Source organism: Strix uralensis, chromosome 4 (assembly GCF_047716275.1).
Source record: "Strix uralensis isolate ZFMK-TIS-50842 chromosome 4, bStrUra1, whole genome shotgun sequence".
NCBI lineage: Eukaryota > Metazoa > Chordata > Aves > Strigiformes > Strigidae > Strix > Strix uralensis.
Genome location: NC_133975.1, coordinates 123,836,311 through 123,847,581, shown reverse-complemented (window position 1 = coordinate 123,847,581; position 11,271 = coordinate 123,836,311). Strand labels below are relative to the sequence as shown.

The 11,271-nt window shown below is 37.4% G+C and overlaps 1 long non-coding RNA gene across 1 annotated transcript; it reads right to left on the bottom strand.

The window, feature by feature from the left end:
• Positions 1-3,646: 3,646 nt before the first annotated feature.
• On the bottom strand, positions 3,647-6,861 carry LOC141942295 (uncharacterized). The gene is made up of 3 exons (XR_012628595.1): positions 6,725-6,861; positions 4,726-4,800; positions 3,647-4,132 (listed from the first exon to the last, which is right to left on the bottom strand). It is a non-coding gene; the product is annotated as an uncharacterized LOC141942295 (long non-coding RNA).
• Between the last annotated feature and the right edge of the window lie 4,410 nt (positions 6,862-11,271).

Here is an 11,271-nt window from a genome sequence, read left to right as displayed (position 1 = left end):
ATAGATATAAATCTATAAATAATTTTATACCAGAAAACCAGTGTATAATAAGGCAGAAGCACAGAAATAGGACCACAGTCTCAAGGCTTCTATCTGTCCTGCTGCAGCCCCTTTGCCATGCTTTGTTAGTGCTACTCTTCGTGTGCAAGGAGTGTGAATCAAAAGCAAACAAAATATTATTAAAACTTTCAACTAAATTTTGGAAAACAACAACTAAGTGCTAAGAAACTTCTCATGGCTTGAATCTGTATTTCCTGGAACTCACATGCATGCTCCAGTGTTGTCACTATGTCTTCTAGACACGAAGACATCTCTTCTGAGAGCTTTGTAGTGTGGGTGCCCTGTGTATTTATGGTGCTTCTGCATTTAACTATCTATAATTATACTGTTATTTGCAAAGGAAATTTTTTGCTAAACCAGGAGTGACTGAAAATGTGTTTAAATGGAGTGCAGTTAGCCCCCAAACAGAAATGTGCTTCCATTATAAAATTCTACACTTAAAAAAGCCCTGGCAATAGGCAAAGGTGAAATTTAAAATCCCTGAAAGAGCTGGAAATTTGAAAGACTATTACACTTAAACATAGATAAGTTCAGAGAATTAAAGAGAAGCAGAGCTATAGGGGGTACATGCACATTTCTAATTTCACGTTCACCACACTGTGCTTTTACAGCCTACCGAAATGAAAGCTATTCGCCTGTGACAGGCTGGCAGAGCAATGCTCTCTGTCTCATGGCTCATGGAGGCAGCTTGCCACAGAAGCTCCAAGTCCTTTAGGAAACTTTGGCTGCTTTAAGGCACAGAATATTTCTACTCAGGATTATACAAGGGGCTTTCCGTGGGGTTGCAAATTACACGGTGACCGCAAGAGCAAAAAGCTGCACTGAGCGGTCTCTGCAGAAAGGTGTCTGAGCTCACTCATCCCTTTCCTCCCCCCTTATCCCTAGGTAAGGCCAATTGTTAAGTCTTGCCTTGGAGGGCTACAACTGACCTCGTACAGAGACCAGTAACACAAGGCCATGAGTACCACATGCTGCGTGAGCAGCCCTACTCTTCTTTTTCCTCCACATGCTACTTTTACAAGCAGTTCACTCCTAAGGGGCTATCTTCTGGTTTGTGTTGTTCCTCTGCCTCCATCAGCTACACATGTGCTGCCCTCTCTTTTGGGCTCACCTTAGAGGTACAAACTTTTCCCCGCCACTACTGGGTCCTTGTTCAGGTCCCTCTAACGCTCCTGCAATGCACAAACCTGACTGCTAGCAGATGACAGCCAGGCACCTTTAGATGCAGCATGATCCAAGTTGTCTGTACAAACCCCAAACCAGTCACATTCAGACCCTTTTCCCAAGAAGTCCAAATAAATCAGAAAGCAAAACGAATCTGACCCAAAGGCTGTGCTGCTCCCACAGACCCACGCTGAGCTCTGCAACACTGCAAGTGGTCTTGCCTTGCCTTGACGTTTCAAGAACGGGATTTAAATTTTTGATTGATTCTGGTGCAAATGTGCCATGACCCGGCCGAAGGGAGGGGGCAGTCTCGGTTACCCTGTGTACTCATGGCATGTCTCAGTAGCCCTGGCGTAGAAAATCAGCAGTACAACAAAGACACCTCGTGGCTGTCCTGTAAACCACACGCGAGACAAAGACTTGCCAGCCAGCAAGGGGATCTGACCACAGGCCGGGTAACAGTCTTCACACTTACTGCCTGCCATCGCCTTGTAAGTATAACTAATACTAACCCCTCTTTCAAATCATCTAGGAGAAGCAAAAAATGTTATGTATAAAATGACTATAACAATATCTTAATTGTAAAAATTAAATCATATCATTCATAGAAATTTGATGATGGCTTCCAAATTAAGCATAGAAACTCAAATTATTAAATTAAGAAACCTCAGTAACTCCTGTAGTAATTTAATTTGACCTGATATGTGAAGTGAATGCTATGAAAAGTTTATGAAGACTGAAAGTAAGCTCTTATATTATAGTACTCTAAAGTGTTCTAAGAACTTTAATTTTATAGTAACATGGTAAGTTACCAACATTTACTTTTAAAATACTTACAATTTTATTAGAAACTAGCAGATATATAACATGTTTATAGTTTTGTATACCAGTATATTTTTAAAAACCCTATATAATCCTGTACACTATACCCCAAATTCTATATTTAGAAAAATGTAATATGAAAAGTGAAATGTATTTTTTTTAAATAGATGGAATAATAAAGTCCATAATTACATTCAGATGTGGTTTCATTGTTATTCCTTGCATCAGCTCACAAACACATATATAGGAGAAAGGCTCTATAGATACAGTAAGTGCATCTATTATAGCAAAGTGGCAATTTTTGTGATTATCTAGAACTGTACTTCTGAAAAGAAAAACAAGATCTTGCACAGTAAATTTACCAGCATAAAACCTTGATCTGAAAGATACTTATGCTTTTTCTTCCTCACCTTTACATTAAAATTCATTATAATATAATCCATGGTATTTTCCTAGTTTAGTAAAAAGGAAGATTAACTCAGATCATAAAGCTCTTTGAAAAAAGACCAACCCACTACGTAGTAAAGGCAGAAAGATCAGACTTTGCCCTGTTTTTCCAGTACAAATCTGAATAAATCATATTGAATTCAGACTTCCTGTCAACTAAATTCTGAGATTTTATTGCCGATTTATACCAGGGTGAGTGAAAACAGCCAAAGGGATCTCTTTGAGTCCCACAGGATCCTGATATTCTGCATGTGCATAAATGGTTGCTTCACTAAATTAACTAATTCAATTACATAACTGATATTTCATATTAATTATACATTCACAATCACCATATTAAAATAAAAGTACAAATGGCCAAATTCTCCCTTCAGTAAATCTGTGGAGCAATCCCCAGGAAGATTTTTTTCCTGGAATTTCCCTAATTTTCACAGTTCTTTTGACTCTTATGGTTCAGTTAGTGTGGAGAGGCTAGAAACAGTTTCAAGTCAAACCACAGAGACTTTGTTTTAAAAAATAGCCATTAATTTAGAGAAGTAATAATAATAATACATATTTAATATATTAATAACATGATATTCAGTCCTATCATGCACTCCCATGACAATAACTTTATTATGTACCCTTCATGGATGAAATCTGGATTTTACTTAAGTAACTTGGAGATCTACTGCTAATAGAGACAAGCCAAGATTTCACCATGTACTTCAGTACATCCCTGTACAAGCATTTTTACAACTTTTTTTTTTTCTTTATGAAGATGCGATTATTTACAAAGAAGATGAAAACCAGAATTCCCTTAGGATCAGATTTGTAAATATACCGAGGTATTGCTCTGTTAGCCCTCTGAGGCCTAAATATGTTACCAGTTTTAATCCTACTGAAAATCAACAATCATATTCCCCATACTAACAGGTGACTCACAAACAACAGGCAGAGAAATATGCCATTAGTGGTTCATAAACATCCTGTTGCATCTTTTAACTCCAATCTAACTTGTTGATTTCTCTGTGTAAGGAGAAAGCTTTTAACCCTGTTCCAGTTGCGGTAACATGAAAACAGTACTGACCTAATACTAGGGAGCATGTGTCCCAGAATGTGACCTGAAAGAACCCACAAGATAATAACGTATTATCTTATTATCACTCTCATCTACACGCAGCTGATGGATGGAGGGGCCGCCTACTGCTTTGTGCCATCAAAGGATAAAAAGCCAACACTGTTAAAACATGGGTGTTTCCATTCAAGTCCAAATTATCTTTTTTAATCATCTCTTTTTGGTAGAATTTGCCTTCTATTGAAATATAATTTATAACTATAATATTTAGAACTGAACAAAATGAAGCCTGGAAGATCTTAATATTTAGAAAGGCAAACAAACATGATGTTCTGTTTTCAGCAGGGTACCATAGTGGAGACTCCAGTGTTAAAGCAAAGTTGTTTTGCACATTAAGGGAGGATTCAGTCTCCTTCTTTTGTACATCAAACAGCGCATGCCTTTGTACATTAAACAGCTCATTACCAGCTCTCTAACAGAATGGGAAAATTCAAGCAAACCCATTTGTTACTTTTTGAAGTAAAATGAGGTGAAACGCAGTCTTGTAAGAGCTTTGCCTTCCTGTGTGGGTTGTTTCTCCTCCTGATCATAACAAAAGAAAAATACATGTTTTAAACTTTCAAGGGAAATATATATATATATTATACATAGACTCCACTTAAATTAATTGGCAGTAAATTTAAGTTACTAATAAAAATCATACACAAGCGTTATGATTAACTAGGTCACACACAAACCTAGGACAAAGATTCAGTTAACTCCAAAGGGTAACTTTTAATATGCATCCATCAACCACTCACCCTGGCCTCCACTGCTAATTTTTATACAACATTTCCACATGTTGTAGTGGCTCACTGGCATAAAAATTTCAATTGAATGTTAGGTGTCCTAAGAAATGTTATGTCTGCATGGTACCTTAAATATCAACAGAGCAAAGGAGAGTGGGCTGACTTTGGGCATTGAAAGAGCATTGTCAAAAGACCTGAAACAACCTTAAAACCTTGAAACTTTTTGGACTCTGGAAACTAGATCTTCCTTCCTACACAGATATACAGCCAAAGTTGAACCTACCATATAAACGAACTCTTTGACTACCAAAGATTAAGGAAGAAATGCATGGGTTCATGTGCTTTCCGGTGATGGAATGCAACTATAAATTTAGCTTAAATGCTTACTGTAGTCTTCCTGCTTTGATGTATCAGTGAATCTTCCTTGAAGTTCAAAAAATAAGTACTAATTAAAGACAGATCCTGTAAACAGAAATAATGAAAAGTATCACATAACAGCATTCTTCTTTCATTTTTCCTTTAGGGTTGTGCACAGAATTTCTCATTATTGATAAAATAAAATTAAAATAGAAATTAATAAGTAAATATCAGTAACTGTAAAATGCTAAGAGATGCTACAAATATCATCTAAGTTCAGAATTTTAGGGAAGATAATACTTCAAAGAAATCTAACTGCAGTAAGGTAAGAATTAGTCTGTTAAGACACCTGAGTAGCTTTAACTCTGCCTGAAGAGATGCCATGAGGGGAAAGGTTAAAAAAAAGACTTGATTTGTCCTAAAGCATCACTTCATCTAATCTGGGATGATGTGACTAGCGTCGCTTAATCAGATGCAAACATTTTTATTTTTTTTTACTATCTGGGTGCCTTTGTGATGTTCTTCTAACTTTAGCATGTTGGATTTAATAAAAAGTAAGACTAAATTGGAAACACCCAGACTATGCATAGTTCTGTAATGTTACAACAGGCTGAGAGAAATGGGAAAAGATCAAAGAGCACATGTGTCATGTGAGGAAATGCGAGCAGTGCTATTGATAGAGGATGCTTACTACAGCATCTCATCTGCATTATTTAAAAATACATGGTCTCCATGTGTTGGTTTTTTAATGTGTGAGGGTCACTCTACAACATGAGGAAAAAGTCATACTTGCTGCTTTAAGCCAGAAAAGCCCACTTTTTAAGTAAAAGAGAAATACTTGTAAAAGAATCCTGGACAGTATGCAGTTAAGGTAGAATCCAGTCCTGTGAAGAGGCCAGCTTAGATAAAGGCTAGGGGGAATTTAGTTCTGTATAAATCAGTCATGCTGAGTAATGTCACTTCCTCTGCCCACTGCTTTCTCCTCTGTAACATCTGAGTCAGCATGGCACTACTTGGTTTAAACAAGGTTTATTTAAAGTGTTTCCCCCCCTAGAGGTTTGGTGATATCAGTCACCAAAAAATATATGTTCCTTCAGAAACTACTCCTATCATCTCTGTGCATATGTAAATACCAGTTGAAGATGGTTGTAGAGAAACATCTGAGGGAACAAGCCCTTAATTAGCTCTCTTTTCATTGGTAAATACGGCCTACAGCTTTTAAACACACTCTTCTAGCAAGGAAAAAAATCACAGCTTATACCATGGTGTATAGGTATAATAATATATGAAATATGCCTAAGAAGAATGCTTGTTTGGGACTAACCTTACACAAAAAGAAATGATGCATACCGATTCCAGATAGAATCACCTCACTGACTTACACAACTGATTTTAAGGGAATCTCTTTAGATAGTAAATGTTATTAATCAAGATGGAAATGTAAAAGTCCTAGTGCCAGACCTGTTTGTTCACTTCCCTGTTGTGGAGAAACATTTGATACAGTAAGAAACACTGTATCGAACACACACTGGCTCGTTTCAGCTGCTGGCAGTCAGTAATAGCAAGATACTGCTGTTTGTATCACAATTATTAGATATATTTAACCACAGCAACAGCTTTACCCTTGCATTTCTGCTTCTGTACTTAATATTTTAATTACTAAACAATACTAGACTTCAGGCAACAGAAAACAAACAAACCAGAAAGTTGGGAGTTAGGTAGAACAGGATTAAGCAGGGATTGGGGAGATACCAGCTTATTTGTGGTAAACAGCTGGCTCCATTTTAGTGTGTAGTCATTGTTCTAGTTGCAAAATCTTAAATTGTTGTCTAGATGTTTTCTTAGATGCATTGCAAGTTTTATCAGAAGAAAGAGAATAAACACATTTTTGATGGATCTGGAAATTGAGGTAAAGAAAATATGGCAGCATTTAGAGAAAGAAAAGTAATGTTTGAAGAGAAGTGCTTTGGCTGCGCCCCCCCTAAAAATGGAAAGAAGCAGCAGTGTTTAGGGCTGGTAAGAGTCTCACCTGCCCACATTTTCTGTGTCGCCCTGATGCAGCTGACTGGTTCAGGAAGCAGCACTGTGATGCACCAAATGGTTTAGAAGATTAGTTGCTGCTCCTTTGGCTTGCCTAAGAGCTCTTTCTGCATGGATGCTTCTAAGATTATTTGCTGTAATTCCTGTGTTCTTAGATTTATCTGTAACACAAAATGTACATGGATATTCTCCCTGCACAGCCTCGCCCTAGCTGCCAGTCATCAAGTACTGCACTCATTCTTTTCTTTTTTGTAATTTTCCTCACCAGAACCATGTTACATCATTTCTTTTCCATTCCTAGCATAGTTAAGACTTTAATTTACAGACTGAAATTGGTTAATAAATTTAAAAAAACCCCACAAACCCAAAGCTTTGGAAAGCACTTAAAGGCTAATTCTTCTATCAGTGATTCAGACTGAATCTGAAGATCCATCTTTGGGTGAAGAACTGACAAAGATATGTATTCCTCCAGAAAACACATTTCCCAGCTCTGGGAAGGTTGTGAGAAACTTACAGACTTGCAAGATACCCAAGAAAGATAAAAGTGTCCATGTTCAAAATGCTTTATATGGCCATATAATATGTAGCATGAGGGAGTATAACTATGTTAAGTATTCAGGAATACGTAATCCTGTTTGTTTATGCTTACTTTCATTTGACTTATTCAGTAAAGGCTCTTCAAGTTCATGACCAAATATAAGATCAGAGCCAAATAAATGGTTAATGTTTTCATTCAGATTCCCATTTGTTATTCTCAGAGAATTATTTCTTATAAAGTTTGCTGGCAGTGCAGGAAATCCAGAGTCCTCTGGAGAGCTTGCAACTGGAAAAGCCTTCAAAGGAAAAGGAAAAACAAAAATAAAGATTACATATCTTGGTCTTTATGACAGAAATATCTTTTTGCTTTTGCAGTAATATAATCAGTAATGATCAGCTTTTTGTGAGTATAGAACTGTAGGATCAGTTCTTCAAATTACTGTTGTGAGTTTAAGATTTGACTATTGCACTTTCTAGATGTCAAATACAGAAGCTATGCAAGTTGTGTACATTAAAAAGCACCAGTAGCTACAAAATTCAAATGCTTGAAACAAAATTGTAACCACTTCAAGAACAAAGCTACTGTAATGCACTGAAGCTGTTTTTACTGAGAAAGATGGAAAACAATACATTTTCAAATGTAAACCCATTACAAGGGATGACTGGCAGGGGGCTGATAAAAATTCGGTTTTGGAAGGATCTTTGTAATATTTTAAAATACTCAGTAGTTCATAAGTCTTGGTTTGTGACAACCGCTTCTTGTAGCAACTGATTTAAAGCTGTGTGCCAGTCTGTCCTGAGTTGTTAATTTTGTTAAAACTGGGTACAGTACAATGACAACGGTGATTGACTGCCTCCTGTAAATCATCTCTAATTCAGCAGTGACAACATTAAACGAGGTTTAATCAATAGCATGAGAAAAAGAAAATATTATGATGTACAGAGTGTTCTGGTGTCTACCTAAACCAGTACTAAATAAAGTGTTAGCCTACTTTCTGCTGGGAAAATCTCTTTTGAAGCTTAAGATCAAAAGCACTTTTTAAGCTTAAACAACACCATACGGTTTCAATTCTTGCTTTCTAACAAGCACTTTAAAAAGCACAACTAAAATGCAACTGACAAACTTGAAAAATCTTTTGTGTTGTTCCACTTGAATGATCTAATGAGAAAATGGCTCAGTTCTGTTGTAGCTAATGAGGTATAACATCTTCACTGAACCTGAATATAAAACAGAGATTTCTCTGAAGATATAGTCTTAACGTGCTTCTATTGCTTTACTTATTCTGCCATGTTTTTATTTAAGTGATGTCCAATGGATAAAAGCACAGGTCAGTTTTGAAATAAAACATTTACACATGAAATTACTCAATCCCAAAGTGCTTTGAACTCTGTATACACGCACTGTGGCTTCAAGGGGGAAAATGTGTTTCACTAACTTACAAAGATCCCGAGTCTGCAAACAGAGATATTAATGTAGCCCGACAGAGATCTATGATAACACAGTTTGACAGATGAAGTTCTGAGACAGAACCCAAGTGTACATGGATTTTAACCTGTCTGGTTTCAGCAGTGACTTACTATCAATGTGAAGACTGAGATTTGGCATAACAGTGAAGATACCACTAATACCAGTATCAAATAACAGCATTTATTCTGGTTGTACCTAGAAGCCAATATTCTGCTAAAGGGCTTTCTTTATACAATAAAATACTTATGCCAAGAAATTTATACAAGGATACAATAAGGACATAACCCATAGGTGTGGAAAGCATAAGATAAGATAAAGGAGTTAGATTCAGTGCATCAAATAGCATTTGCGGCTCAGCAACAGTTTAGATGTGGTTGGGCATGGTGACAGAATCATGGCTGTAAAAAATTTAAGGAGACAATTGGAGTAGAATAACCTTGTGGTGTAGGTGACTACTGGTAGTGCTTCTCATCTATAAAGCAAAGAGGTTTGAGGAAAAGCTGGACAGGTTGATGAGGACGGGAGAATAAAACCAATCGTACTGATGCTTCTCATCATCCTTTGTACTTTGTATGTTTCAGATGTGCAGAAGAACTGTTTCTGTGCTCCATAAATATGAAACTGAGACTTGAAGAGAGAACTGGCTTGCACAACACTGAGTGGGAACAGACTCTAGATCTCCTCATTACTCTATTGATCCTTCTGGGGAAACCGATGGTTAAAATGCATACTGCGGTCTTTTGAGCTGGAAGGAAAGAATTCTGTTCATCAAACAAATCTCCAGAGAAGTTTCATGCTGTGATACAGAAAACACAGGTCTGCTGTGGGACAACAAACTCTTTCAGTGAGTGGAGTCTTAGTGATAAACAGAACCACAGAGACAATGAACCTTCTGTTCGCAGGAGACACGTGCTGGGCTACCCTCCTCTCTGACTCCTTGCTGTTGTTATTGTCATTCTTGTATTTAGGAAACCTAACAGTGAATCCTACTAAAAATCTCTGTTCCAGTGAATTTATACTGTAAAATGAGATGAGGCACACCCAATGAATGCAGACAGACTGACAGATGGGTGAGCACAAGAAAATAATGAGCAATAAAATTGGTCAGTGTGACAGACAATGGTCACAGCAGACGCCTAACTGTTGTGAAGCTTTCTTTTGGTTTCATAGTCAGTGAGAATTTCAGGGCAAGGTCTGGAGGAAAACAAGGTAGCTTATCCAGGGAGCCCCTTCTCAACAAAAGGAGTAGCAAAGGTAGAAATGTGGCAGTGAAAAAGGGATGTTGACGACCAGTAACAGTGGTCAGCTCGTGGTAAGCAGTTGCATCTCAAGGCATTAGGACATGACCTCACTCTCAGCGAGAAGCATGGGGATAGACAAGGCTGAACCACAGCAATGGACACAAGTACTTCGATGAGGAGGGACAGTGAGAGCTAACAGAAAGCCACAGGCTTACAGGCAAAGCAATAAATGAAGAATATTATCTGTGCTAAAGTATTTCCAATGGATACAGATGGGACAAGATAGTATCTTTCAAGGCAAGACAATATATTACATTATCAAATTATAGTAGAAAATAATTATGAAGGTAACTATCAGCAAGAAGAGAAATAGGAATCCGGTGTGTCAAGAATCACATTTACTGGGAAAAGATGGACAGAGAAGTTATAACGGTGAATATTAAACTTGAAATTACAGTTTAAAACATTGATACAGCATTGCTGTGGTACTGCACTATGTAGTAACATTATGAGGTAAGAGAATTTGGTTCCTCTTAAACTTTTATAAAAAATTATCAGATGCAGACACCCTGTGAACGTATGAATACTCCTGTTCCTTGTTCTGCATAGACATACTTGCATAGCACTGGTGGTGCCTTTGCTTAACCTACGTATGAGGATTTGGTTCATCCAACGTGACCTGATTCTACCTGTAGTCTAGACTATCCAAAAGCTGTGTAAGTGCACAGAAGTATGAACTGAGGGTGAACCCTGCTGGAAAAAATGAGTGAATTTTCTGCAGCATGGAATTTCAGGGTAAGTATAAGTTACTACTGGGGGTAAATGTCACATTTCTGAACAATAAAATCTATGGTGTCATTTATCTCTACAGATAGATGAGCCTGAGACTCTAATGCGTCCTTTATAGTTTTTAAATGTTTGGTTTGTGTTGTAGTTGCCTACTACAGGCACCTTAATGAAGGTATCACAACAAACAAATAGTAGGCATCTTCCTGGCAGGACGATAGAACCTGTTACAGATTCTCACACTCATTAAATTCTGTGGTGAAGAAAGGAAGCAGATAATACGTCGTATGTTTTTCCTGACTTTACAAAACCTGAGATAGACTCTCTCAAGCAATCTAGAAGGGAAAAAAAAATGTCTATTTTAATGCTGTGATAATCACATTAGGCACCCATTATAGGTGACGTGAATATTGTCCTTGGAATTTGAGTAACATTTGCTTTACCTGTTCCAGGGGCTGGTAGTCAGCTCTCACCCTCTCTTCTGCATTTACCAGCAGTCAAAAC